Source organism: Oryctolagus cuniculus, chromosome 18, assembly GCF_964237555.1.
Source record: "Oryctolagus cuniculus chromosome 18, mOryCun1.1, whole genome shotgun sequence".
Taxonomy (NCBI): Eukaryota; Metazoa; Chordata; class Mammalia; order Lagomorpha; family Leporidae; genus Oryctolagus; species Oryctolagus cuniculus.
In genome coordinates this window covers 23,152,890-23,178,528 of record NC_091449.1, presented here as the reverse complement: position 1 = coordinate 23,178,528, position 25,639 = coordinate 23,152,890, and the positions used below count along the sequence as shown (strand labels likewise).

At 49.8% G+C, this 25,639-nt stretch overlaps 1 long non-coding RNA gene across 6 annotated transcripts; it reads left to right on the top strand.

The window, feature by feature from the left end:
• Positions 1-553: 553 nt before the first annotated feature.
• Positions 554-25,341, top strand: LOC138846714 (uncharacterized). 6 transcript variants are annotated; one of them, XR_011384260.1, is made up of 5 exons: positions 554-887; positions 2,944-3,080; positions 7,125-7,244; positions 19,166-19,265; positions 22,177-25,341. It is a non-coding gene; the product is annotated as an uncharacterized lncRNA (long non-coding RNA). The 6 variants fall into 6 exon arrangements; XR_011384257.1 differs by lacking the exon at positions 22,177-25,341 and adding an exon at positions 21,251-21,802; XR_011384259.1 differs by lacking the exon at positions 22,177-25,341 and adding an exon at positions 20,609-21,234.
• The last annotated feature ends 298 nt before the right edge of the window (positions 25,342-25,639 follow it).

The following is a 25,639-nucleotide window of genomic DNA, read 5'->3' as shown; positions in this document are numbered from 1 at the left end:
GAAGAAGCTCCTGGCTCCTGGTCTCGGATCTGCCCAGCTCTGGCCGTTGTGGGCATTTGGGGATTGAACTAGTGGATGAAAGACCTTTTTCTCTATCTCTCCCTCTCTCTCTAACTCTACCTCTCAAATAAATAAAATCTTTTAAAAAATTTAATTTTCCATTTTATAATTCTTTCCCCTAACAATAAAAATAACAATAGTAGATAACAATAGTAGGTAATAATAACAATAGTAGATAAGACCCATCAGAGAAGTCAGTCTAAGTTTCATCCTTATTCTTTCCACTCCATTCTTTTCTCCTGTAGGAGGTAATCTGTATTTGTTTTGGTTCATCTGCTGTCATTTAAAAAAATATGAGCAGGCTGTATATATATTCATACTTATTTTTCTTACACAAAAAGAATACTAAAAATGTTCTGAACCTTTTATATATATGGATGTTTTAATAGGTATTTTAATAATAAGAATATGTTTAATATTTATATTTTTAAGCTACAGGAGACCAAATAGAACTGATTGCTTTTTGAGTTGTACTACATAATTGAGAATTGCATATTATTGATCACATGTTTTAAATTTTATCTTTGGCTCTTTGGTATGACCATTTAAGAGAAAGGTAGTTGTCAAAAATGATAGATCACTTAAATTAGAAAGTTACATGGTTCTAAGGTTTATTTGGTTTTAAAAGAAATCATGCATGATTTTATAATCTTTTAAAAATTCTGCAGGTTGAAGATCCAGATTGCTTCTGGGTTATTATAAAAGGATGTAGTCCCTTTTTGGATCATGAAGTCGACTATCAAAAACTAAATAGCGCCACGAATGACTTCTATAACAGCATGTGTAAAGATATAGAAATAAAACCATTAATGTTGGAAGAAGGACAGGTATGTATCTGAATGCACTTTATTTATTGTATCTTTATTATTATTTAAAGATTTATTTAGTTGAAAGGCAAAGTTAGAGGGACAGATAGATCTTCCATCCTCTAGTTCAATCCCCAAATGGCCTTAATGACCAGGACTGGGCCAGGCCGAAGCCAGGAGTCAGGAGTTCCATCAGGATCTCCCACGTGGGTGCAGGGACCCAAGGACTCAGACCATCTTCCTTTGCTTTCGCAGGCTCATTAGCAGGGAACCAGACTGGAAGTGGAGCAGCCGGAACTGGAACCAGCACCAGCCTTTAATTATCCTATCTTGAAACACTAATCAGGATGTAGGGGTGGGTGTTTGGCCAGGTAGTTGAAACACCACCATGTTAGAGTGTTTACATTCGGTTCCTGATTCTAGCTTCCTGCTAATACACAGACCCTGGGAAGCACCAGATGATAGCTCAAGTAATTAGGTCCCTGTTACCCACCTGAGAGACCTGGATTGAGTTCCTAGCTCATAGCCTTCACCCTCTCCCCCACGGCTGTTGTGGGCCTTGGGGAGTGAATCATTGGGTGGGAGTGCTCTGTCTACCAGATAATTGTTAAAAATATTTCAGGAGCTTAGAATGATGAATGTGATTAGAGTATTTTAACGTTCATGGTTGTTGCCTTGTGTTAGGTTTTTGGGTTGCATGAGACTCAGGCTGATGGTGGCAGGGGGTGGTGCTTGTGTAGGTCCAAGTGGGGCCTTGGGATAGATGCCATCCAGATCCAGGTGTTAGGGCCGTCTTCCTGGCGGTGGGAGCCAGGGCAGGTATACGGACCTTGGCAAAGAGGACCTGGGGTTTTCAGTTCTGGGCCGTGCCTCCCTCTTTGGTTGCTCATGGCTTTGACTGACTTGGGATTGCTTCTGCTCTGTGCTCCACATCAGGGCTTCTTTGCTTTCGTGCAGCCTCAGCCACCATTGCTGTGGTCTGATTTCTCTTGGGTCAGCCACGTTCCAAGTGTGAACTTCGGTAATAGCATGGAGGGGAAGGACGTGAACACTCGTTAGGAGGGAGACAAGACCTCATCTGAATTCCTTCCCTCGTGCCCACAAATGTCCTTAGTGACCAATTTGTTATTTTTCCATACCAGTGACTTACTGGAGGGATGGAACGGGGTCAGTGGTCCTTTAAGTGTAGTCTTGTTTGGGAAAGCATGATGGCCTCCTCACAGTGAGCATTTACCCAGGAGGTTAGTGCTTTCTCCCTGTCCTTTTGTGGAGAGGTGGTTAAACAGGACACTGTGAATAGATTCAGGGTCACTTGTTTTGAAGAACAGGTGTGCTGTTACCTTCACGTGGGTTTAACATGGGAGAGAGCGCCACTTGCAAGCCATGCTAGGGTAACCCCTCCTTCGTGGCACTGCTGTGAGTGTTTCACTTCATGCTCTCTCCATTCAGTGGCTGTCACTGCCCGAATCCACTTTCATTTGTTTTCTTTTTTTTTAAAGAGTGATTTATTTATTTGAAAGTCAGAGTTACGCAGAGAGGAGAGGCAGAGAGAGAGAGGAGATCTTCTACTCCCTGGTACACTGCCCAGTTGGCCGCGACAACCAGAGCTGTGCCGATCCAATGCCAGGGACCAGGAGTAAGCTCCTGGTGCAGGGGTCCAGGGACGTGGCCGATCTTCTACTTCTTTCCCATCCATAGCAGAGAGCTGGATTGGAAGTGGAGCAGCCGGGGCTCGAACCAGCGCCAATATAGGATGCCAGCACTGCAGGTAGTGGCTTTACAGGATATGCCACAGCACGGGCCCCTCATTTGTTTCAATATGGTGATTTCTCCCACTCCTTCTGTATTGGTGAGCTGGAATTCTTCCTGTTTAGCACTTTCCTTTCAGCTGATCCCTGTTTCCTGGGGGGCCTTTTCCTGGGAGACAGTGCTCAGTTTGGGCAGCCTCCTACACCTGTGTCATCTCCTGTAAGTGGGGTACAGGCTGAGACGATGTGGAGAGGAGCCTTTAGGGCTGTCATCACGTGACTAGAGGTTTGACTGCTGAACGTAATAAAGCCTGCCTTCTGTTTTGCAGGTCTGCGTGGTGTATTGTCTGGAGCTACGGTGCTGGTGCAGGGCTGTCATTAAGTCAATCATGTCTTCAGCAGACCATTACCTGGCAGAGTGTTTCCTTGTAGACTTCGCCAGGTACATTCCAGTAAAATCTAAAAAGTACGTATGTGTGTTTTTTTTTTTTTATTTAATGAGCATAAATTTCCAAAGTACAGCTTATGGATTACAAGAGCTTCTCCCCCCCGTAACTTCCCTCCCACCCACAACGCTCCCCTCTCCCACTCCCTCTCCCCTTCCTCTTCACATCACGATTAATTTTCAATTATCTTTATATATAGAAGATCAATTTAGCATATGTTAAGATTTCCACATTTTGCTCCCACACAGAAACACAAAGTGTAAAATACTATTTGAGTACTACTTACAGCATTAATTATACACCTAAGAGTAATTGTGTATTAATTACAGAGTTCAACCAATAGTTTTAAGTAGAATATAAAATGCATCTTTTGTATTGTTGTGGCTTCCCCTCAACCCTGACCTCCCTCCCTCCCGTGGCCCTCCCCTCCCCCACTCCCTCTCCCATCCCGCCCTTCATCACGTTTCATTTTCAATTACCTTCATATACTGAAGATCAACTTAGTATATACTAAGCAGGGATTTCCACAGGCTGCACTCACACAACCGAACCAGGTATAGGGTATTGTTCGACTAGTAGTGTTGTTTTTAAGTTTCATAGTAAAACACATTAAGGACAGAGATCCTACATGGGGAGCATGAACCCAGTGACTCCCGTTGTTGATTTAACAATTGGCACACTTATTTATGCTGTCAGCAATCACCCGAGCCTCTTGCTATGAGCTGTCTAGGCTATGGAAGCCCCTTGAGTTCACCAACTCTGAATTTGTTTAGACGTATGTGTGGTTTTATGTCTGTTTGCCTTACTCTGTTTAAGGAGATAATGATGAATTTTAAAGGAGAATGTCAGTTTTTAAAGTAAGGGGATTACCTTTTGCAAAAAGAAGACATTGAGAGTTTTTGTGCCTTAAGAAATGAAAACTTGGGCCAGGCATTTGGCGCGGTGATGAAGTCACGACTTGGATGCCTGTGCGTCACATCAGAGTGCCTGCACTTGAATCTCAGCTCCACTCTCCACTCTGGTTTTCTGCCAGTGCACCCCCGGGAGGCAGCAGATGAGGGCTCAAGTTGACCCCTGCCACCCACACGGGAGACTGAGTTCTGGACTCCTGGTGTCAGCCTGGCTGTTGCCGCATTTGAGAAATGAATCAACCAGTGGACAGGCATCTGTGTTTGTCTCTCTGTCTGTGACTTTCAGATAAATAATGAAGGAAGACTGCAGGTTTCCATTCTGCGTGCATGACTAGAGGAGCAAATGGTCCTAATGAGGACAGAGAGAGTGACTGTGGCCTTTCTCCACTTGCCTGCCTAGGGTGGGGCAGGGCAGGTTCAGGCTGTTCCCTTCTCGTCTCCTGGGTGCCCTGTGCCAGCTGCTCTCTGGCCTGTCCTCTTAGTTTGCACGTGGGATGGGGTGGGTCCTTCAGTGCGGTTTGCCTCACCACCAGGAGGTAGAGAGAAACTCTCCGTGTCTCCACAGAGGAGGAAATTGATGGCCACCCTCAGGTTGCAGAGAGCAGATTATATACTCAAGTGTGTATTCCTGGTTGTTCTGCGTCACAGAGTAAAGGTGTGGCTATCACGTAGGGTGTGGAGACGGTTCAGGCTCGTCCTGACTGTAACCTTCATTGACTGTGGGACTGCATGTCACAGCTCACTAGAAAACATTAGCACATCACTGTGTTCCTAAAGTTGTGTTGATAAAATGCATGAAGTTTTAATAACTGGTTTCTGGGGGTGGGGGGAACATGCCAGCACACGCGGCTGGTGCTGTGGTATAGTAGGTTAAGTCGCTGCCTGCCGTGCCAGCATCCTTTATGGGCACCCGTTCACTTTGAATCCAGCTCCCTACTCATGGCCTTGGAGAACAGCAGAAGATGACCCAAGTGCTTGGGCCCTTGCACCCATGTGGGAGACCCAAAGTAGCTCCTGGCTTTGGATTGGCCCAGCTCTGGCCATTGTAGCTATTTGGGGAGTGAGCCAGAGAATGGAAGACCAAGCTCTCTGTCTTTCCCTCTCTCTGTCTATAGCTTTACCTCTCAAATAAATAAATGTTAAGGAAAAGCTAGCACAAGTCACTGTTGGTGTTTAGTGATGATTGTCCCATGGTTTGTCCCAGAGTCAGAGGATGTCCATTTAATAGGCAAACACAAGGGCTCTTATTCCAGTGCAAAAAGAGCAGAGCCAGCTAGCCTTCGGTGCAGTAAGAGGTGTCTCTCACGTAGAGGAGTTTCGTGGCAGAAGGGCTCACCAGACATGGAGGATTTGCAGATACTTAAGGGAAAAGTAGGTGCCTCCCCAGCTTGGGATTCTGCACCTCTGTGACCATAATTGTTATAAAAGTACTTGGGGTCAGCGCTGTGGCATAGCGGTACAGTCACCAACTGCAGTGCCAGCATCCCATATAGGTGCCGGTTAAAAAGCCCAGGCTGCTTCACTTCTGACCCAGCTCTCTGCTATGGCCTGGGAAAGCCGAGTCCTTGGGCCCTGCACCCGTGTGCAGGAGGACCTGGAAGAAGTTCCTGACTCCTGGCTGTAGATCCGCACAGCTCCAGCCAGTGTGACCAATTGGAGAGTGAACCTGTGGATGGAAGACCCCTCCCTCCCTCCCTCTCTCTCTCTCTCTCCCCCTCTCCCCCTCCCCCTCCCCCTCTCCATCCCCCTCTCCCTCTGTGTAACTCTTTCAAATAAATAAATCTTTTGTTTTTAAGTACTTACTGTGTTTAGCCATCATGGGAGCTTTTCCTTTTGTGTTTGGTGTTTTGAGTTTATTTTTGGCAAGAAAATCAAATGATTAAGTAGAGCTCTAACTTATCTAAGACAAAGGGTAGGGCTTCAGGGAAGAGAGCTGCTTGATGGTGAGGAAATATGTTGGCATGTCTGTTGCTTGCCTTGTCACCTCGCCGTCCATCAGCTGTTTTGTGCAAAGTTGGCAAATACTAATTTTTAAAACATCTGTTCATAGACAGCAATGTTGGGGTACTTCTGGTCACATAGTAAATGGAATTTATTTCACAGGCTTATTCATTGTTATTCAGTGTTTCCTTTTATTTTTCACTTTTTATGTATTTGAAAGGCAGAGAGACAGAGAGAGAGACAGAGACAGAGACGAGAGCGGGAGAGAGAGCGCGTGCCTTCTTGTTTCACTTCTAAAATACCTACAACAGCCCTGGGTAGGCCATGCTGGAGCCAGGAACTGGAAACTCAATGTGGTCTCTCCTGTGGGTGGCAGAGACCCAGCCACCTGCTGCCTCCCAGGGCCTGCACCAGCAGGAGGCTGATTGGGTGTGGAACAAGAACTGGAGCCCGGGTGTTCTGACACGAGGTCAGGGCATCCCAAGCAGCATCCCAGCAGGTAGGCCGCATGCCTGCCCCTGTGCAGTATTTCTGTTCCTTCTTTCCCTCCCTTCCTCTCTTCCTCCCTCCTTCCCTCCTTCCTTCTGCTTTGTGGTATGAAAGGCAGAGTGACAGAAAAGGAGAGAAAGAAAGAGAAGTGTATCTTTCATCCTTTGGTTTACTTCTGCAAATTCCCACAACAGCCAAGCTGAAACCAGGAACCCAGAACTCCACCTGAGTTTCCCATGTGGGCACAGGGACCCAAGTACTTGAATTGTCTTCACTGATGTCCCAGGCGCATTAGCAAGGAGCTGGATCGGCAGTGGATCTGGGCCCAAGCTGGCACTCGCAAGGACACTGGCGCCGTGGGTGGCGCCTTCACCTGCACCACAGTGCCAGCTGCACAGTGTGTCTTAACCTGAGGAGCCTCACCAGATACACTCTCCCTGAATTCCTGCCCCTGTGCCATGAAATTTTGATGCCACAGATACACTGAATCACTATGTAGGATCTCTCTGCTTTTACAGAAAGATTTTTTTCCACCCTCCAAGAAGCAGTTTTGTCCCCTTGGCCAGATGTCTCCAGGCATCTGTTGGAGGCTGTGTTAGAATCAGAAAGGGATGTCCTTTACTTTGTTTTACGGCAAGCATGTTACTGACCTAGGTGAACTATAAAGGAGTCTGTTCTGTGTTGTGTGTTTTATAATGGAACTCTCTCTGCTTCATTTGTCAGCATCCGAGTTGCAGTGGAATCATTTATGCAGCTTCCCTACAGAGCAAAAAAGTTCCGGTTGTACTGCATGAAGCCTGTTACATTGCACATTGACTTCTGTGAAGACAGCGCCGAGATTGTGTAAGTATAGGTTCTGAAGTCACAGGAATCATGAGTAAACGCCTTCAGTTCGTGTCTGCATTTATGTGCCATCAGTTACCCGCGAACAGGTTTTGAAGGTCTGAGTTCTGCAGGAGGCAGCCTCTGAGTTGGTGCTGGTCAAACTGGCTGTGAGTAGAATTCTCAAGCACCCACTCCAGGGCCTGAGCTCTGTGTCTTTTGACTTAAAAAAACAACTTATAAAAAGTAGTAGAGGCCGGCGCCGTGGCTCAATAGGCTAATCATCCGCCTTGTGTCGCTGGGACACCGGGTTCTAGTCCCGGTTTGTGCCCTGGATTCTGTCCCGGTTGCCCCTCTTCCAGGCCAGCTCTCTGCTGTGGCCAGGGAGTGCAGTGGAGGATGGCCCAAGTGCTTGGGCCCTGCACCCCATGGGAGACCAGGAAAAGCACCTGGCTCCTGCCTTCGAATCAGCGCAGTGCGCCGGCCGCAGTGGCCATTGGAGGGTGAACCAATGGCAAAGGAAGACCTTTCTCTCTCTCTCTCTCTCTCACTGTCCACTCTGCCTGTCAAAAAAAAAAAAAAAAAGTAGTAGAGTAATTCTAAAGAAAAGCTTTCATGAAATAAAACTGCTGGAGCATTAAAAAAAAGTTGACCACATGCCTGCCTCTGTCCTACGTCTTTCCTCCTGGAGGCCTCTGTGGGCTGTGCAGGCTGTGACCTTCCCACCCTCCGTTGGTGCACTTACATACCCATGTGATCGTGGATCCTGCCCTCTGTTAGTGCACTTACACACCCCTGTGAGCCTGGCACCTACCCTCTGTCCGTGAGGTTAGACACCTCTCTGGGTGTGGACTTTCTTAGGAAGAGAACAGGCTCTCTTGTTTGCAGAATTAACTTAGGAGTAGCTGTGGAGGTTCCTTGCCAATCCATATCCCTCTCCTAACCACTTTGAGTCTTTTTCATGGGTGACTATGACCGATATGGTTATTGGATTTTACCAGTTTCTTCTTGACAGCCAGCTAGATTTTCAAGCCATTTTGTGCTGTGTGTTCCCATAAGAATGTGGGTATATCCACGTAACTTACATCCCTGTCACGGCTCCTTCTTCCTGGTGTGTGGTTACTGTGTGATGGTTCCCTAGAGTGGGCCCCTGCACCAGGCTGTATTCTGCACGGTGTGCCTGTGATCTCTGCTCTTTAAGGAGCACTACTGAGGGCTGGATTTCTGTTTCTGTAGTCTGTGGGGCAGCCACTCTCACCTGGAGCTCCTCTGTCTCTCACTTCCCAGACTGTGGTGTTAACAGAAGAAAGGCTGTATAGGGAGCAGCCCAGTCCTGTCTCTATTTGCATAAGCTGGTACTGGTGCACTGTGCGCCCTGAACTCGGAAGTTACCTCTGCTCTGTGGCCCCTTTGGAGACTTCGTGCTCCACGCCCCACCATGCCCATCACCACAGTTCCCTTGGGAGGTGAGTGCATCACTCTTGGGACCAGCCTCAGAGTAGTATGCTCCAGTAAGCCAGCTTGTCTCTGCTTGGGTCCGTGTGTCCTGCTCGGCTGCTCTCTGGCATCCTGCTCCGTGCTTGTGCACTTCTGCTCTGCAGTGAGGAGACCCGCTGAGCAGCCCCTGTGCTGGTCCTCTCGCAGAGCAGCCAGCTGCAGGCCATCCAGGTGTGGTTTGGGCAGCAGCTTGTGCTACCCAGCTACCCCTTGGGCAACCCGTTTCCTGTCCTTCTCACCCCCTTCCTACTGACCCCCTTTCCAGGACTACTGGGGTCTTTTCCACCCTCAGGATTCCCCTGGGGTAGGTGGAGGACTTAAGAGTAAGGTTTTTTTTTTTTTTAATTTGCAAGAATTTTTTTTGAAGAGTTGAAAAGAAAGGGGGAGAGATCTTCCATTTGCTGGTTTCCTCCTTAGATGGCTGTGATGGTTGAGACTGAGCCAGGCTGAAGCCCGGAGCCTGGACCTCCATCTAGTTTCCCAAACGGGTGGCAGGGCCCAAGGATTTGGTCCATCTTCCACTGCTTTCCCAGGAGCATTAACTGGATTGGAAGTGGAGCAGCCAGGACTTAAACGGGCACCCATATGGGATGCTGGCGTTGCAGGCAGCAGCTTAACCAGCCGTGCCATGGTGCCGGCCCCAAGAGTAACTTTTCTTACTGGGTTTTCATCATCATCTTTGGCAGGTGATGCCTTTGCACTCACATGTTATTAAGAATAGTTTTCTTAATGTGTATTACAGTTTTTGACAGATTTGTCAGATTTCCCTCCAGAAAGATTATAGCAATTTATACTATCATTATTGGGGTTTCTTTTCCTATACAACCTCATTAATAGGCTTTTTTTTAAAAAAAGATTTTATTTATCTACTTGAAGGAGTTACACAGAGGAGAGGCAGAGAGAAAGAGGTCTTCCATCCGCTGGTTCACTCCCCAGTTGGCTGCAATGGCCAGAGCTGTGCCGATCCAAAGCCAGGAGCCAGGAACTTCCCCCAGGTCTTCCCACATGGGTGCAGGGGCCCAAGGACTTGGGCCATCTTCTACTGCTTTCCCAGACCATAGCAGAGAGCTGGATCAGAAGAGGAGCAGCCGGGACTTGAACTGACACACATATGTGATGCCAGCACTGCAGGCAGTGGCTTTACCTGCTGCACCACAGCACCGGCCCTGTTAATAGGCTTTTTAATTTCTGCTTGTTTGCTGGGTGAACATGATCTCTTGTTTTAACTTGCATTTTTTCACTTGCAAAGTTGGGTATCTCTTTAGTGTTTATTGTGTGTGTGTGGAGAGAGACTGATTTACCTGTTATTTTAGATTGATATTTCTCTTTAGTTATTTGACTTTATCTTATTAGAAATCTAATATTTGTTAAAAAAGAAAAGCTCATTAAGTATTTTTTATGTGAATAGTTTTAGAACTGCTATATTGTACTTTATCCTTGTAATTTTTTTATTTGAAAGTCAGAGTTAGAGAGAGAGAGAGAAATATCTTCTATCTACTGGCTTACTCCCCAGATGGCCACAATGGCTGGTTCTGGGCCCGGTGGAATCTGGGAGCTCCATCTGGGTCTCCCATGTTGGTAGCAGTGGCCCAAGCACTTGGGCTACATTCTGCTGCTTTTCCTAGGCCATCAGCAGGGAGCTGGATTGGAAGTAGAGCAGCCTGGAAATGAACCGGTGCCCATAATGGGATGGTGGCTTCACAGACAGACGGTGGCTCCACCTGGTACCCCGTAACACCTGCCCCCTGTAATTATCTAGATGTAGTGTAGATACTACCTTTCTTAGTAAAAATAAAAATAACTACTACTTTTGAACATTGATTATGTCTAGGCTGTGGGGTAAATGTTCTCTATATACTTCCTCATTTGATTTTTTTTTTTTTTGGTAAGAGTTAGAAGTAGATAGTCAGCGAGAGAGCAACTCCATTCCTTCCATTAGTTCACTCGCCAAAAATCCACAGTGGCCAGAGCTGAGCTGATCCAAAGCCAGGAGCCAAGAGTTTCTTCCAGGTCTTCCACGCAGGTGCAGAGACCCAAGGACTTGGGCCATCCTCTACTGCTTTCCCAGGCCATAGCATAGAACTGGATCAGAAGAGGAGCTGCCAGGACACGAACCAGTGCCCATATGGGATGCCAGCACTGCAGGCTGGGGCTTTAACCCACTGCACAACAGCACGCCCCCCCCCATTTGATCTTTAAAACAACTCTTGGAAGGAATGGATCTTGTGATACAGCCGATTAAGCCACTGCTTGGGGCACCTTTGGTTCCATACTAGAGCAGCTGATGTAAGTCCTGGCTGCCCACTTCCAGGACAGCTTCCTGCTAGTGCCCTAGGAGACAGCAAATGGTGGATCGAATCCTGAATACCTGCCACCTGTGAGGGAGACCTGAGTGGAGTTCCGGGCTCCTGGTTTCGGCATGGTCCAGGCCCAGTTGTTGGAGACATTTGGAGAGTGAACCAGTAGATAGAAGATTTCTCTCTCTCTCTTGCCCTCTCTGATGCTCTGCCTTTCAAATAAATAAAAATGAATAAACATTTAAAAAACTAAAATAACTCTTGAAGTATGGTGGTAGCATATCTGATAGATCCAAACAAGAGAAATGTAAAATATATTATTCTGATCTTGACTTTTTATTTTATTTTTATTCCTTCTAAATACTGGTTTCTCCTGATTTTCTACTGCCTATACCTTGTCCTATGATTTTCTTTCCAAAGCATAGGCGAGATGTAGAAAGGTTAAGTTGATAGAGATCAAATGGGAGGTGGCGAATGGGTGCTCTAGTGGGCAGAGTGAGGACCATAGCAGCCGCTTCCCCACAGCTGCCCCTACACTGTTGGCTTAGCCGACATGTACTGATCCTTCTCTGTGCCAGACTGTGGAGACGCAGTGATCTCAGAATCGCTGCCCCAGGGAGCTTGTGTTTTGATTTGTCACAGGTAACTGATGTTGCAGCAGACAGTGCCAGGTGGTGAGCACAGGTCACCTCACTGGGGCCCTGGGATGTGAGTTTGTGTTGGTGCAAGCAGCAGTGTGGAGAGAGGTGTGTCACAGGAAGTAGCTGGGGTCTTTATCCACCCGGAGCAGGGCCAGAGCTATGCTCTCTGCTGTGTGCATCGTGTGCTTGATTGGTCATGCAGAAAGAGCCCTGTGTGTGGTTTACAGAGCAAGATAGTGTACTAACTAAAGTGTCCTTGGCCCTCACCGGAGTGTTGCAATGTTCCCACTGGTTTCCTTTTTCTGGTCCAGGGTGTGAGCCAGGCCTCCAGCTTGCCTCCAGTGTCCTGTCTGGTTAGTCTCCCAGAGTCTGGGACAGTTCTTCAGTCTTCCTTCATGGCCTGGATGCTTCTGAAGAGTCCTGGTCAGTTATGCTGCAGAGGAACGTTCAGTTTGACTTGGCCTGATGTTCTCATGATCAGACTGAGGTTGTGCGTGTTGGCAGAGAGAGAGAGGTCTTCCATCCACTGGTTCACCCCCCAGCTGGCTGCGACGGCTGGAGCTACGCCGATCCAAAGCCAGGAGCTTCCTCTGGGTTTCACACACAGGTGCAGGAGCCCAGGGACTTGGGCCATTTTCTGCTTTCCCAGGCCATAGCAGAGAGCTGGATCAGAAGTGGGGCAGCTGGGACTAGAACTGGCACCCGTATGCCATGCCAGCACTGCAGGCAGCAGCTTTACTTGCAACACCACAGCGCCAGGCCCTATCAGGCATTCTGAATTTGCTACAGTGAGGTTCACTTTTTCCATCATTCCTTCTACAGTTTTAAAACTTTAATTATCTTTTTTTAAAAAGATTTATTTATCTATTTGAAAGTCAGAGAGAGAAGGAGAGACAGAGAGAGAGAGAGGTCTTTCATCTACTGGTCCACTGCCCAACCAGCTGCAATGGCCAGAGCTGAGTTGACCTGAAGCCAGGAGCCAGGAACCTTCCCTGGGCCTCCCACATGGGCACAGGGGCCCAAGGACCCGGGCCATCCTCCAGTGCCTTCCCAGGTCATAGCATAGAGCTGGATTGGAAGTGGAGCAGCCAAGATCTGAACTAGCACCCACATGGGATGCGGGATGCTGGCACCACAGGCCTAGGCCCTAATCCGTTGAACCACAGTACTAGTCCTTTATTTATCTTTTTTTAAAAAGATTTTATTGGCCAGCCCTGTGGCTCACTAGGCTAATCCTCTGCCTGCAGCGCCGGCACCCTGGTTTCTAGTCCCAGTCAGGGCGCAGGATTCTGTCCCAGTTGCTCCTCTTCCAGACCAGCTCTCTGCTGTGGCCTGGGAGTGCAGTGGAGGATGGCCTGAGTGCTTGGCCCCTGCACCTGCATGGCAGGAGGAGGCACCGGCTCCTGGCTTCAGATTGGAACAGTGCGCCGGCTGCAACATGCTGGCCGTGGCAGCCCCTTGGGGGGTGAACCAACGGAAAAAGGAAGACCTGTCTCTCTCTCTCTCCCTCTCTCTCTCTCTGTCCTACTCTGCTTGTCAAAAAAATAAAAATAAAAATAAAAATACTTTATTTTTTTTTAACTTTTATTTAATGAATATAAATTTCCAAAGTACAGCTTATGGATTACAATGGCTTCACCCCATAATGTCCCTCCCACCCGCAGCCCTCCCCTTTCCCACTCCCTCTCCCCTTCCTTTCACATCAAGATTCATTTTCGATCCTCTTTATATACAGAAGATCAGTTTAGCATACATTAAGTAAAGATTTCAACAGTTTGCTCCCACACAGAAACATACAGTAAAAAAATAATGATTTTTTAAATGATGATGAAATCAGATCAGACCTATTGTCATGTTTCATCCCAGTGAGAGTCAAGTTGGGAATTGATAATTTCTTTTTTTTTTTTTTTTACAGAAGATCAGTTTAGTATACATTAAGTAAAGATTTCAACAGTTTGCACCCCCATAGAAACACAAAGTGAAATATACTGTGTGAGTACTCGTTATAGCATTAAATCTCACTGTACAGCACATTAAGGACAGAGATCCTACATGAGGAGTAAGTGCACAGTGACTCCTGTTGTTGACTTTACAAATTGACACTCCTGTTTATGGCATCATAATCTCCCTATGCTCCAGTCATGAGTTTCCAAGGCTATGGAAGCCTTTTGAGTTCTCCGTCTCCTATCTTGTTTAGACAAGGTCATAGTCAAAGTGGAGGTTCTCTCCTCCCTTCAGAGAAAGGTACCTCCTTCTTTGAAGACCTGTTCTTTCCACTGGGATCTCACTCACAGAGATCTTTCATTTAGGGTTTTTTGTTTTTGTTTTTTTTTTGCCAGAGTGTCTTGGCTTTCCATGCCTGAAATACTCTCGTGGGCTTTTCAGCCAGATCCGAATGCCTTTAGGGCTGATTCTGAGGCCAGAGTGCTGTTTAGGACATCTGCCATTCTATGAGTCTGCTGAGTATCTCGCTTCCCATGTTGGATCACTCTCCCCTTTATTCTATCGGTTAGTATTAGCAGGTACTAGACTTGTTTATGTGATCCCTTTGACTCTTAGACCTTTCATTATGATCAATTGTGAACTGAAATTGATCACTTGGACTAGTGAGATGGCATTGGTACATGCCACCTTGATGGGATTGAATTGGAGTCCCCTGGTATGTTTCTAACTCTACCATTTGGGGCAAGTCAGCTTGAGCATGTCCCAAATTGTACATCTCTTCCCTCTCTTATTCCCACTCTTATGTTTAACAGGGATCACATTTCAGTTAAATTTCAACACTTAAGAATAACTGTGTATTAATTACAGAATTAAACCAGTCATATTAAGTAGAACAGACAAAAAAAATACTAAGAGGGATAATGTATTAAGTTGTTCATTAACAATCGGGGCTATGCTGTTCAAGTCACCGTTTCTCATAGTGTTCATTTCACTTCAACAGGTTTCCTTTTTGGTGTTCAGTCAGTTGTCACCGATCAGGGAGAACATATGATATTTGTCCCTTTGGGACTGGCTTATTTCACTCAGCATGATGTGTTCCAGATTCCTCCATTTTGTTGCAAATGACTGGATTTCATTGTTTCTTACTGCGGTATAGTATTCTAAAGAGTACATATCCCATAATTTCTTTATCCAGTCTACCGTTGATGGGCATTTAGGTTGGTTTCAGGTCTTGGCTATTGTGAATTGTGCTGCAATAAACATTAGGGTGCAGACCGTTTTTGTGTTTGCCAATTTAAATTCCTCTGGGTAAATTCCAAGGAGTGGGATGGCTGGGTCGAACAGTAGGGTTATCTTCAGGTTTCTGAGGAATCTCCAGACTGACTTCCATAGTGGCTTGACCAGTTTGCATTCCCACCAACAGTGGGTTAGTGTCCCTTTTTCCCCACATCCTCACCAGCATCTGTTGTTGGTAGATTTCTGTATGTGGGCCATTCTAACCAGGGTGAGGTGAAACCTCATTGTGGTTTTGATTTGCATTTCCCTGAGTGCTAATGATCTTGAACATTTTTTCATGTGCCTGTTGGCCATTTGGATTTCCTCTTTTGAAAAATGTCTATTGAGGTCCTTGGCCCATCTCTTAAGTGGGTTGTTGGTTTCGTTGTTGTGGAGATTCTTGATCTCTTTGTAGATTCTGGTTATTAACCCTTTATCTGTTGCATAGTTTGCAAATACTTTTTCCCATTCTGTCGGTTGTCTCTTCACTCTCCTGACTGTTTCTTTTGCAGTACAGAAACTTCTCAATTTGATGCAATCCCAGTAGTTGATTTTGGCTTTGACTGCCTGTGCCTCCCGGGTCTTTTCCAGAAACTCTTTGCTTGTGCCAATATCTTGAAGGGTTTCTCCAATGTTCTCTAATAACTTGATGGTGTCAGGTCGTAGATTTAGGTCTTTAATCCATGTTGAGTGGATTTTTGTGTAAGGTGTAAGGTAGGGGTCTTGCTTCATGCTTCTGCACGTGGAAATCCAGTTTTCCCAGCACCATTTAGTGAATAGACTGTCCTTGCTCCAGGAATTGGTTTTAGATCCTTGATCAAATATAAGTTGGCTGTAGATGTTTGGGTTGATTTCTGGTGTTTCTATTCTGTTCCACTGGTCTATCCATCTGTTTCTGTACCAGTACCATGCTGTTTCGATTACAACTGCCCTGTAGTATGTCCTGAAATCTGGTGTTGTAATGCCTCCAGCTTTGTTTTTGTTGTACAAGATTGCTTTAGCTATTCGAGGTCTCTTTTGCCTCCATATGAATTTCAACATCATTTTTTCTAGATCTGAGAAGAATGTCTTTGGTATCCTGATTGGAATTACATTGAATCTATAAATTGCTTTTGGAAGTATGGACATTTTGATGATGTTGATTCTTGCAATCCATGAGCATGGAAGATTTTTCCATTTTTTGGTATCCTCTTCTATTTCTTTCTTTAAGACTTTGTAATTCTCATTGTAGAGATCTTTAACGTCCTTGGTTAAGTTTATTCCAAGGTATTTGATTGTTTTTGTAGCTATTGTGAATGGGATTCATCTTAGCAGTTCTTTCTCAGCCATGGCATTGCTTGTGTATACAAAGGCTGTTGATTTTTGTGCATTGATTTTATATCCTGCCACTTTGCCAAACTCCTCTATGAGTTCCAATAGTCTCTTAGTAGAGTTCTTTGGATCCCCTAAGTAAAGAATCATATTGTCTGCAAAGAGGGATAGTTTGACTTCTTCCTTCTCAATTTGTATTCCTTTAATTTCTTTTTCTTGTCTGATGGCTCTGGCTAAAACTCCCAGAACTATGTTAAATAGCAGTGGTGAGAGTGGTCATCCCTGCCTGGTGCCAGATCTCAGTGGAAATGCTTCCAACTTGTCCCCATTCAATAGGATGCTGGCCATGGGTTTTTCATGAATTGCTTTGATTATATTGAGGAATGTTCCTTCTATACCCAATTTGCTTAGAGTTTTCATCATGAAAGGGTGTTGAATTTTATCGAATGCTTTCTCTGCATCAATTGAGATAATCATATGGTTTTTCTTTTGCAGTCTGTTAATGTGGTGAATCACATTGGTTGATTTGCGAATGTTGAACCATCCCTGCATACCAGGGATAAATCCCACTTGGTCTGGGTGGATGATTTTTCTGATGTGTTGTTGTATTCTATTGGTGCGAAATTTATTGAGGATTTTTGCGTCTATGTTCATCAGGGATATTGGTCTATAATTTTCTTTTAGTGCTGCATCTTTCTCTGGCTTAGGGATTAAGGTGATGCTGGCTTCATAGAAAGAATTTGGGAGGATTCCATCTTTTTCAATTGTTTGAATAGTTTGAGAAGAAATGGGATTAGTTCTTCTTTAAATGTCTGGTAGAATTCAGCAGTGAATCCATCTGGTCCTGGGCTCTTCTTTGTTGGGAGGGCCTTTATTACTGTTTCGATTTCTGTTTCAGTTATGGGTCTATTTAGGTTTTCTATGTCTTCATGGTTCACTTTTGGTAGATTGAATGTGTCCAGGAATCTATCCATTTCTGATAGATTTTCCTGTTTGCTGGCATACAAGTCCTTGTAGTAATTTCTGATGATTCTTTTTATTTCTTTTTTATGGTGTCTGTTGTTACATTTCCTTTTTCATCTCTGATTTTATTGATTTGGGTCTTTTCTTTTTTTAGTTAGTTGGGCCAATGGGGTGTCCATTTTGTTTATTTTTTCAAAAAACCACCTTCTCACTTGGCTGATTTTTTGTAATGTTTTTTTTGAATTCAATCCTGTTAATTTCTTCTCTGCTTTTAATTATTTCTCTTCTCCTACTAGATTTGGGTGTGGTTTGGCTGCAGTTTTTCTAGGTCCTTGAGATGTGCTGAAAGCTCATTTATTTGGTACCTTTCCAATTTCTTGATATAGGCACCTATTGCTATTAACTTGCCTCTCAATACTGCTTTTGCTGTATCCCATAAGTTTTGATATGTTGTGTTGTGAAAACTTCTAAATGTTCTTATCATAAATTTTTTGAAATCCATATCTTGCATTTCTTCTATCTCATCATCTTCATAATCTTGGCTTGGGGTGTTTTGTTTATTTGGAGGCATCATAGTGTCATCGTTGATCTTGTTCCCTCGATTTCTGTGTTTGTTGCTTGGCATAGTTAATTCTTCTTTCGTCACTGTGTGTGTGTGTGTGTGTTTTTTAATACTATGTCTGTGTTAAGTGGACTGCCTGCTGTTGGAGAAGCCTTGGAGGCTTGAGATGGGTGTGGCCTGATAGCTCTGCTTGGTTCTTCTGGGTTACGGGTGTGCAAAGGTGACACCCTCAGGTTATGCGTGGTAAATCTCTCCTTTTTATTTATTTATTTATTTAGGAGGTAAGTAATACCACACCGCACTGCTGTGCAGAATTGATGGTATTTAGCTTCCGATCTCTGGCTTCTACCCAAAGAGTCTGTGCAGGCTCTGTTTCTCCTCTGGACTCCCACTGGGTTGCCTAGGCTACTGAATTGTAGTGACTCAGTTCCTTAGCTCTCCCTAGTTGTTATCTAAATCCAGAGTGAAGGCCTGCTCTTTGTCTCTTGCTTGCCTTTGCAAGGTTGGCAGAGAGAGAAACTCCTCTGTACCAGTACCCCCCCACCTTTTTTCCTTCTCTCCTGTAGTCAGTCTGGTGAACTTTCCCGCTCCCCTCTAGATTCTGACCGCTATTTCCCCGCCAATGTCTCAGGTTACTGAGCTCACCTCCCCTTCCAGCACCGATGTGTGGACTCAGAGCCCTGGGCGTCCCTGCTCTCCCTGCTGGTGTCTGTGTGACATCCACTCCCCTTCCTGCACTGGTGCGCAGACCATGCAGCTCCTGCAGCTCGGCTTCCGCGCGGTGGGCGACCTTGTTCTCCCAGTAGGTCCTCCGAGTCACAGCCACTAGATCCGGAAGAGTTTCCTCTGCAGTTTTTTCCTGATCCTTTTTCTGAGGCTACCATAACTCCACTTTTATTAAGCTAAATTTTCCTGGACTATCGGTGCGTGCCCTCACTATTCCACCATCTTGGCTCCACCCCGTCCTTCAATAAAAATATTTTATTTATTTGAGAGGTAGAGTTATAGACAGAGAAAGACATAGAGAAAGGTCTTCATCTGCTGGTTCACTCCCCAAATGGCTGCAGTGGCAGGAGCTGAGCTGATCAGAAGTCAGAAGCCAGGAGCTTCTTCCAGCTCTCTCACAGGGGTGCAGGGGCCCAAGCACCTGGGCTATCTCCCACTGCTTCCCAAGGCCATAAGCAGAGAGCTGGCTTGGAAGAGGAGCAGCTGGGATGCAAACTGGCCCCATACAGGATGCCGGTGTGGCAGGTGGAGGCTTAGCCTACTGTACAGAGCACAGGCCCCTATTGATCTTGCTATTTCTTTGAAAGGCAGAGAGACAGAGATCCTCAATATCCTGGGTCACTGCTCCTGGAGTCTCCCCCTGTCCCCTGTAGTGACACTGCACACCCACCCCTGTGGGCCCTGCTGAGGCCCTGACGGCGGGTCCTCCAATGCCTCTGTCCCCAGGTGCCGTTCCCCCTGGCTCTGAGGATGCGGGACATCTACATCCTGGAGGGCGAGCACGTGCTCCCAGCCATGGCATACACGGCCCTCAAGATCCATCGCAGTGAGTCCTCAGGGCCCACAGAGGCCCGATTGCTGGGGACGGAGGAGCTGGGGGTCCCCCTGCCTGTCCCTCGTGAGCAGGACTTGAGGGAGGGATGAGGGGGTTTGGGAGGCCTGGGTTCCCTTCAGGAGGGCACTGAGAATCCCCCTGTTGCATCCCCAATCCCAGGCCCCCACAGACCACAAGGGGAAGTGGCTAGGGTCATCCCACTGTCAATTGGCCCCTGAGCAGTCCCTCCAGTGCTTGGCTTGATACCCAAGACATACTGGCCCAATGACCACAACTGTCTGCACACAGGACCCTCCTAGGACAGGTGGGTGGGTTCCCACCTGGATGTGGGCAGGGCTAGAGGGAGGTGGGGCTGTGGGAGACCCTGTGCAGTGAGGGGGAAACAGTCCGGCAGAGAATCCCTTTCAGCCATCTGAGAACTCCTGGAAGGCCCAGGTGCCCTGAGCCCAGTTGTGGGGGCCGAGTGCACTCCTGTGAGCAGGGGTGGGCACAGAGGCAGGCGCTGGGGGCCCCCGCGGCAGAACTCAAGGGCAACTGAGTGTGGGCTCTGCAGCTCTAGCCTCGGGCCAACATAAGTCAGCGGGACCCGGAGCATCACTGGCCTCTGGGCTCTGGTGGGGAGGGGTCCCTGTGCTCCTCCCCTGCTGCTGCTGCCATCAAGGACCTGAGCGCCTGGGTCCCCATGCAGAGCAGAGATGGGCTTGTCCCAGCTCTAGAGGCTCTAAGTGGGGGTCCAGGTGCAGGCTGTCCAGGCACTGGGAAGACCCCACTGCGCCTCCAGATGCTGCCTCCTTGGGTGCTCATGGGACAGTAGCAGTGACAGCCCAGTCTCACCAGGAAAGAGACAGTGGTCCAGGGGCAGAGGACACAGGGCACCCCTGCCACCTCTTTAGAAACTGCATTCCCTGTTCCCAAGGGCCTAAACCGATCATGTCTGCCCCACAACCCCAGCTCTCACCCCCATCATCTTAGGCTCAGTTCCTTTCCAGCCATGTAGGAGGGACTCAGATGTGGGTAACTCAGCGAATGCACTGTTAGGGCGCAGCAGGTCAGGTGGGGTAGGTGACGGAGTCCTGAGTTGGTGCCTGGGTCCCCAGAGATGAGAGTGAGGTGGGGAGTTCAGGGCCATCCACCCTGTGGGGCTGTGCAGGAGGAGCCGGTGGTGTCCCAGGGCTCCCCTGGCCCGGGCTGCACACACCCTCCCGTCTGGGGCCAGCAGCCTGGAAGAGTCCTCAGCATCACACGTGGTGATGGGGACCCCAGGGTTTTGTCGGGGCAAGCACCGAGCAGGCCAGACCGGGGCTGTGGTAAACAAACCGTGTCTCTTCTTGCAGCCAAGGCTATAAAATGGTGCAGCAGGACCCTGGGGTAGGCACGCGTCTCCCAGATGCACGTTCCTGCCCCCACTGCTCCGAAGGCCAAAATCACCATTCAGGACACAGTGGCAGTGTGGGAGTAGACCAGGGGTCCCGCTACTCGTGCAGTGATGATCCGTCCTCCAGAAAGCTTTGGCCTCTGCATCGCCGAGAGGGAAGGCATGGAGGAGGAGGAGAGCTGGGAAGGCAGCCCAGAGCCCCTCGGCCTGGGCTCCCCTGTGGGGACCGCAGAGTCTCCAGCTGTGGCCAGCCCCACAGAGTCTCCAGAGTACTCGAGGAGGTGGGGAGGCCTGTGCCAGTGCGCCAGTCTCCCTAACCTCAGCAGGCCAGAGCACAGGGAGGACAACTCCTCCGACGCTGGCAGCCAGGAGGGCCTGTGGATGTGGGCTCCTCCACGGGCCTCGGAGCCCCCAGAACCAGGGCCCATGCAGGCTGTCCCCGCCTGGGGGCCACGGCTGAAGACTTCCCCCTACTGGCATGGCAGCCCCACGCACTCTGGGGACAGTCACGGGCTGGAGCCGGCCAGAGCCAGCCCTGGGCTGGGAGACCAGGCCCGCGTGCCCTCCCTGGCCAGAGGCATCCTTACCTCCTATTCCACAGGGCACCTGGATGATGGGTGCCTCCTAGAAGAGAGGCCGAGTCCACCATCTGTCCTGCCCAGGCTGGGCAGCAGCCTTCCGTGTGTCTTCACGGCATCCTATGCACTTGGTTGAGCCCCCACCGCCCAGGCTCTTCCTGGGGCCAGGACACCCTGACACTGGAAGACAACAGCCATGCCAGGAGCCACTGTACTCTCCTCCCCGCCCCCCTCCCCCACCGCCACCCTCAGGTGGTGCTGAGCCTGTATTAAATTGTCCCATGGAAAGGAGTTTGCTCCAGTTTGTGACCCCGGTGCCCAGCGGCAGCAAGCTTCCCCGTGTTCCTGGGGAGATGGGTGGTTCCACAGCCCCCATCCTCAGGCAGAGACCCGCTCAGGACCCTGCAGGCACAGAAGAAACTCCTGGCTCCTGGCTTTGGATCGGCACAGCTCTGGTGGTTGTGGCCATCTGGGGAGTGAACGAGCAGATGGAAGACCTCTCTCTCTGTCTTTGCCTCTCCTCTCTCTGTGTAACTCTGACTTTCAAATAAATAAATAAATATTTTAAAAATGTATTATGTAAAAAATGAATTATGTATTCAAAATGTAGAGTGGCAGTGAAAGAGAGACAAATCCTTCATCTACTGGTTGATTCCCCAGAAGTCCTTGAGGTCCAGTTCTATGCCAAGCCCAGGTCAGGAACCAGAATTCCAACTGTGACTCCCATACGGGAGCAGCGGCCTACATATTGGGACCGTCTTCCACTGCTTTCCCAGGCCTGTTGGCAGAGAGCTGGAGCCGAAGCTGAGCAGCTGGGACTCGAACCAGCTCTCCACTATGGGATGCCATCATTGCAAGTTAGCACCACCCTGGCCCGTGCACTTTAAATGCTAATATCCATGAACTTACTGAAGTCCTCTCCTACCCATGTGAACGTGTCCTTGTTTAGAGACTTCGGAGAAGCAGGCCACGCCCTCAGCTCCTCTGACAGCCCTCATGTTCCTGGTGTGGAGGGAAACCATGGAGAACTGAAGACGGGAGGGCGAGCCCGAGCGCGCAGGGGTGAGTGTGCACTGGGGCTGAGCCTGGCTGTCACTCCTACTGGCCTCCCAGCTCCTGCTGGGCTGCACCCTGGGGAGCCCCAAGCACATCAGCGCTCCCCACCAGGCCCTCTTGCTGCTCCTGGCCACAGTGAACAGCAGAAGGCAAGCGTGTGCAGGTGGACGAGAGCAGAGCAAGCCAAGGAAGCGGAACTCGCCTTAGCACAAGCTTCCCTCTACCAGCCCAGTCCTGCCACAGCAAGAACTCACGTGCGGGGCAGGTGCTGGGGCACAGCGGGTTCCACTGCTGCTTAGGATGTGGGCATCACAGGTCAGAACGCCTAGAGTCCTGTCCCACTGCTGCTTCCTGGCCAGCTTCCGGCCAGCCCCAGCTGTGCTCCCCTGTGTGGGGGAGGTGAACTTGCAGCTGCAAGACTTCCCTCACCATATGGGTGCTGGTTCCAGTCCCAGGCATTCCTCTTCTGATCTAGCTCTCTGCTATGGTCTGGGAGAGCAGTAGAAGATGGCCCAGGTCCTTGGGCCCCTGCACCCACATGCGAGACCCTGAAGAAGCTCCTGGCTTCGGATCGACGCAGCTCCGGCTGTTGTGGCCATCTGGGGAGTGAACCAGCGGGCGGAAGACCTCTTGTTCTCTGACTCTGTCAATGCTTCTCTGCAACTGTGGCTTTCAAATAAATTAAAAAAAAAAAATGGAAGGAGGCCATGGAGGGAGGGAGACTGGGCAGGAGGTGGCAGAGGCAGCAGGGTGGGAGAGGGTGTGTGCGGGGAAGCCAGGGACAGAAGGGAGCTGGGCTCCCCTGGGGCGTCTTTCGGGGAGCGCAGGTGCGGGAAGAGATGGAGAAGTCGTGCACGACCCCTGCCTTTTGACAAGGCTGCACTTCTCTGTGTGTCCTGGTTCTGTTCTCCCCACGGGAAGACAAGGACCTGGGCATCTCTCCCAGCCCAGTCAGGGTCCTCGACCCCCAAAGAACAGAATGTGGTCAAATGCCAAGTAGGTGTTTAGAGACAACTGGTCTACCCCGTGTCCCCTAGCCTTCAGGGCCATGAGTGCAAGAGAGAAGCAGAGGAGCTGTACTCCGGCCTGCCCGCCACACTGGCACTGGGTGTCCTGCAGTTCCCATAGTCACAGCAGCCAGTCGTCAGGGTCCCAGCCAAGGTGCGAGAGGCTGAGCTGGCCCAGGGCTCCAGAGGCCCTGTGTGGTGCTTTCTCCCCTTGCCCAGGCAGGGTTTCCACTGGTTCTGTGCCTTCCCTGCACCCAGGCATGGGCCCATGGTCAGGTCCCTGGGAAGAGAGAGGGAGAAGGAGCTAAGCCCTGTGTTAATCCAGGGCTGGACTTGGCCACTATCAACACACACACACGTGCGCCCTCTGCAACTGCAGGTCATGCAAGCTGTGGCCTGGGTTGGGCATGGAGCCCCCCATCCCCGGGAGGACAGGCCCCTCCTGTCCCACTGAAGACACAGAGCAGGTATAAAGGGCCCCGCGATGGCAGCGGCTGTCCCTGCACCATGAAGCCTGCTGCTTGCCTGGTGCTGCTCGGCGCTGCCTGGCTCCTGTTCTCTCTTGCCAGTGGGTGCCAGCCACGGACGCCTGGGCTGGGGGTGCTCTGGGGGCAGGGGCCAGCTTTCCAGGGCAGTGCTGGCTCCCAGGGCGGGTGAAGGGACGCACCTGCCATGACCCATGCCTTCCATTTCTCTTCAGATTGTGACATCTGCCGGCTGTGCAGACAGCTGTTTATGAATTTCTGTCAGGACCCTCCGATGAGTATATTTCCTATGTGCAAAATTACCAAAGTGACCCGCTAGTGCTGCAAAACGCCCTTGCGCTGAAGCAGTGGGAGATGGGAAACTGACAGCAGAGGAGAAGGGGCACGCGATCAGTGCTGTGGTGAGTCCAGCTGGGCCTGGCCCAACACCGGCTCCTTCCGGGGCCCTGGGGAGGGGCACTGCTCGTGCCCACCACAGCCCAGCCTGGGACTCTGTGGGAAGAACCTCCAGATGAGGATGCAGAGTTGGGGGCCGCCCCCCCCCCACGGTGCGGGAAAGGACAGGGAGGGAGACTGTGTGGACCCGGAGCCCTGGGCTCCATGGCTGTTCAGCTCCCCCAGGCAGACCCAAGACCCTCCAGGGCCGCTGTCCCCACGGCAGCCCTGCCTCTGTGTAAAATCTCAGCTCTGGCCTCCCTGCCCACAGCCTCTCCAGCGCCCGAGTCGAATCTTCTCCAAGCGGTGACCACTGGGTGCTGTCTGCCTTCAAATCTCACTAACTCACCCTGACCCCTCAGGTGCCCTCCTCCACCCCCAGACCTCATGTTTCCTTCTCCCTGGACCCCAAACGGCCATCTGGGGCTCCGGAGCCTGGAATTAGACCTCCAACAGCCCTTCCTGTCCTCCCGGGCCTGGCAACAGCTGGGGAAAAAGCAGACCAAACCCTGACTGCAGGTGGAGCACAGTTGGGGACGGGTACTGCTAGGCTGCAAGTGTGCCAGAGACAGAAGGGGCCAGCGGACTGGGGTCTGTGCATTCCTGGAGGCCCCCGGTGCCACTGCCACCTTGCCAGGCCTTCTGTGTAGCCCCTGCCTGTCCAAGCCTCGCCTGCACCCCCCACAGAGAACCTCCCCCTCATTCCTCATCAAGGGAGGGATTTTTAGGAGAGCTTCTCAGGCACCCAGGGTGTAGGAGAGGATCTGACTTCAGCTGCCCAGATCCAGTGCCAGGCTGCAGCTCCTCCCCAGGAAGTGCCCTGTGCCTGCGCCCTGCAGGTGTCTCTAGGCCCCGGCCTCGCCAGGTGTCCCGACTTCTCTTTGCAGAGTAAAATCTTCTCAGATCCTCTTTGTTAAGGGAGCCCTCCTGGCCAGAAGACCCAGGGCCACCCTGGGCCTACATTCTCAGCAGGTGCAGCCCCGCGCACTGGCGGCCTCTCAAAGGAGGAGGCAACAATAAAAGCCCGCATTGCACAGAGTCTGCTCAGTGCTGGACCGGACACCGGGCGTGGGTGTGGGAGGCGGGCGGTGCAGCGGGGCCGGCTGCAGTGACTGCCAGTGGCGGCTGGATCCAGGGCTGTCCGTGTTGTTCCTGCAGGGGTGCAGTGTGGGGCGGGGTGTGGGGGGGTGTGGTCTCCGTCAGCATGGCCGAGATCCGCAGGACACACGCTTCACTGACCAGGCGTAGCCGGCTAGCCAGCTTCAGAGCGGCAGTGAGAGTCCCAGCGTCACCGTGAGCACACTGCGGCTCAGAGCCGGGGCGCGTGCCCAACTGCACAGCAGCTGCCACTCTGCTGTCCCGCCCTCTGCAGGGAGACCCGCTCGGCTGCTCATTTTGTGGCCGTGCACGGTGGCAGTGGTGCCCACCT